Here is a 4,341-nt window from a genome sequence, read left to right on the forward strand (position 1 = left end):
TACTTGAGTGCAAGTAGGTAGTAGTTGTAGTATTATGATTGATCATTGTGAGTTGATTGTTGATTATGTCATGATTGTTAGTCTTAGTAAAGGTTGATTTCAAATTAATATACATTATGTCTTGATCTTTGGAACATGTGACTGAATTTTGTGAACAATTGCAGGGCAATATGCTTGTTATTAGCATGACAAGGTAATAGTTGATTTGTTTATATAACCAATAGTTGGGTGATGTGATTGAACATAACAAGACTCGATTGTAACTAGGTAAAAATTAAAAGAAAGGAATTGGATGAGAATTCCTTTGGCTGTTTGGAAACTACAATTCCAAATGAATGAGTGCTTTACATGAATACAGGAAGTCTTATTAACCTTGATTTTGTCTGACATTATGTGGATATATTCTATATTCCTGAAAATGTATTTGACAGGTATATTAGCTAGTTTCTAGTTATAACTGGATTCGTCAAGGGAATTGGAGTCCCTTGAGAGATGATATGTGTAATTGTTCAGTTACAAGGAAATGCACTTGGAAAAAAAAGGAAAGGTAACTGGTATATTGTTATGTTTATTTATTCACTCACAATTGTTTGTTTATGGAAGTATGATGCAGGGGATTGCATGGAAAAAGAGATTGCCATGAAATCTTGAAGAAGGATTGAGTTGAGCTTTCCCTTGGAAGAATTGGGAACCCATTGGGTTGAGTCATGGTGTTTGTTGCTATTTTTGTGCTTTCAGTCATTTGTGATTTGTTTGTGCTTGATTTGTAGTTTTTTTCTTTATGTCTAGTGCATAGCCATGCCACTTTGGTTGTGGTGTCATATAGTTATTGGTGTTCATGGTTTTTATTCTTGCTTGCTTTTTTTCTTGCCTTTTTGTACTTTGGGTGTGGAAATTAATGCGTATATCTAAAATTGTTCATGAAATTTACTAAAACACAAGACTCAAATCTACTCTACTATTCCGCGAAATTCAATTCACAATCAAGAACACAAATCATAAACATGCAAGAAGAATTTTCACACATGCACAGAGATGTATCTAGGTGAAAGCAACTACTCAAAACCCCTTCCTATCTATATTGCATTAATCAGAGAATAGAGATGAAATACATATGTTGCTTAAGCTGGAGCACAACCTACAAGTGTATAGTCTATCCCTCTGCCTGACTGACTGACTCTGGAAAACACTTATCCAATTTTCAAGCCTTCCCAACTCTTATTTCCTTGCACCATTCCTTAAGGAATTAGGACCCTGTTAATTAAGAAATTCCCTCAATTGGATTGCACAATTCCTTTAGGGTTTTCCTCTCACTGCATGCACCACTTGTACAGATTGGAATAGTCTACAACTGATAGTACATTGCCTTGGAATCTCCATCTCAACTGGGTAACTCGAATTCTCTACACGCATGAGCTAATTTAGGCTGATTGATGAGTTATCTAGATGATCACTAAGTTTGGTTGAAGTCACACTTCAATAACTTGACCTTTCACTAGTTCCTCCAATAGTTAGAACTAGTTTAATTGACCATAACTCAATTTAACTGAATTAAATTACTACAACTGAAATTAACTCAACCTAGGGTCCTAAAATTTAGGAATCACTGCACACACCTCAAATTCGTTCTGCTAACTCAAATTAACTGAGCTAATCGAGTGAAAAGAGCCATGTCACCTCAGTTAACTCCTCCAAGTTGTTTGTTGATGTGGAATTTCTTACTACATTTTTCAACACTCCCTCTCAGCAAGAAAGGGATTATCAACTACCCCAATCCTTCATCTATGGAATGTACTGTATGAAACACCTCTCATTTTTTTGTTGCTACTGCAACATCTGCAACTGATAAGCATAAAAAAAAACTGAATTAGATGTGTCTGCAACTATGTACTAGGAAAACTGTGATGTTGCTGACTCTGATACTGAGCCTCATGCTCTACTATCAACACTCCTATGTACTCCTCATTATCTGACTAAAAATGATCCTCCTGCTACTGTATATTGTGGGCCCCCGTAGAAAGGTAATGATCCATGAGGAGAATGCCTCAATAGACCCTGCCCAAATTTCTACAAATCTGGGACTAAGGATCTACATCGCCCCACCTCACTCTTGGAGGTATAGTTGCATGCATGGAGAAATATTATCTACTCATATTGTTGTTGCTACTTCTCTTCTCCTACTTTCACACTACTTCTACAACCACTGAAATAATGAGTTTGATCTCCCCAAATCCTCAAGTACTAGCTTCCATAGGGCTTCTCCCTCTGAAACTAGATTCCCTCTAAGTTTTGATCTCCCTGTGAGAAATGTCGCGTCTCCTCAATCTACCAATATCAATGATCACAAATCCTTTTTGGGTCACTAAAATTTGGCCCACTGATCTTCCCACTAGCAGCCTTCTAACTCCATTAAGAAGTCTCCATATAGGTTCTTCTGGATCTGCCCTTAATTAGAGCTCCATAATGCTGCGTCCTAACAACTCATTAGTTCTTGAATGATCAATGTACATGAGGACTTCAATGACTAGTTTCTATTGCGAATCTAGCTCTGATACCATGTAGAAATTAGGTTGTAGATCTGAAACTTCTCAAAATTTACTAAAACACAAGACTCAAATCTACTCTACTATTATGAAAAATTCAATTCACGATCAAGAACACAAATCATAAACATGCAAGAAGAATTTTCACACATGCACAAAGATTTATCTAGGGGAAAGCAACTGCTCAAAACCCCTTCCTATCTATATCACATTAATAAAAGAATAGAGATGAAATACATAGGCTTCTCAAGCTTGGGCACAACCTACAAGTGTATAGTCTCTCCCTCTACCCGACTGACTGACTTTGGCAAAAAATTAGCCAATTTTTAAGCGCTCCAAGATCCTATTTCCTTGTGTTTTTCATTGAGGAATTAGGTCCCTATTAATTAGGAAATTCCCTCAATTGGATTGTGTAATTCCTTTAGGTTCTTCCTTTGACTTCATGCACCAACTATACACATTGGAATAGTAAAAAACTAATAGTACACTACCTTGGAATCTCCATCTCAAATGGGTAACTCAAATTCTCTGCATGCATGAGCTAATTTAGGTTGATTGATCAGTTACCTGGATGATTACTGAATGTGGCTGAAGTCACACTTCCACAACTTGACCTTCCACTAGTTCCTCCAATAGATAGAACTAGTTTAATTGACCATAACTCAATTTAACTGAATTAAATTGCTACAACTAAAATTAACTCAACCTAGTCTCCTAAAATTTAAGAGTCACTACACACAACTGAACTTCATTCTACTAACTCGAATTAACTGAGATAACTAAGTGACAAGAGCCATGCCACCTCAGTTAACTCCAATTTGTTTGTTGATGTGGAAATTTATTTTTTCTCAATTTAATCAAGGAAAAATCAAATTGAAATTTTTTGCTACATTTTTCAACATTGAGGGTCTTGGTAATTGGTTGGGGAAAGAGGAAATTTAATGGAGCTCTGAAGGAGATGAATAAAACCCATCAGGTAATATGAGACTTGAATGAGGATCGATGCATGAGTAAAGGGTAACTGAAGGTAAGAATATGACAACCAGTTGGACTAGTTGGGTCTGTTGGGATGAATGGACAGTGGCAGGATAGTCATGAGAAAGGTAATAAGAAAGGTAAAGTAAATGTATTTGAGGCATCATATGCTTTGACCGTGATGGGAGTTTTTGTTCTCTATTGGGGCTTGGTTTTTCCTGATTTTGACACCTTTTTCCATACTTTACCTCTCCCATTTTGAACTATCTTTAACCCCTACTATGTGTTGGCATTATGATGCATGTGTTGTACCTGATGGCAACCCACTCATAGAAGAACATCTCACTTATATACAATCAAGTGAATCCAGAGAAGAAATATTAGATGTGACATAATACATGGGATGCAGGATAGCTCAAAGGAATCAAATGACAAGTCCTTAGTATGAAAAGTAAGCTTTGCCATCAAGTCCAAAGGGGGGGATTGTTGGCATTATGGCTAAAGTATTGTCCTTGATGGCAACTCATACAGGTGATAGATCACAGTACAACAGGTCAGTAGCAGAGATTGATGATCAGCCCACAAAGAATGAAGAAAATAAGAAGTTCGCAGGTGTGCCGTGCAATAGGTGCGGTCATAGGCTGGGTCCGCAGGTACTCCGTTCAGAAGGTGCGGACATATTCGCAGGTTAATAGAACGAAAGGTTAATTAGAAAGGAAGTTTCTAATTAAAAGAAGATTGAGACGAATTACAGCAGGTGGTTTTCTCCCACATTGGGTTTCCACCTTATATCATGGTGTTCATGTGTGTGGCTTATGTGTGA

This window comes from Pinus tabuliformis, chromosome 4_1 (genome assembly GCF_031772625.1).
Source record: "Pinus tabuliformis cultivar Carrire ecotype Pingquan chromosome 4_1, CPIR1, whole genome shotgun sequence".
Lineage (NCBI taxonomy): Eukaryota > Viridiplantae > Streptophyta > Pinopsida > Pinales > Pinaceae > Pinus > Pinus tabuliformis.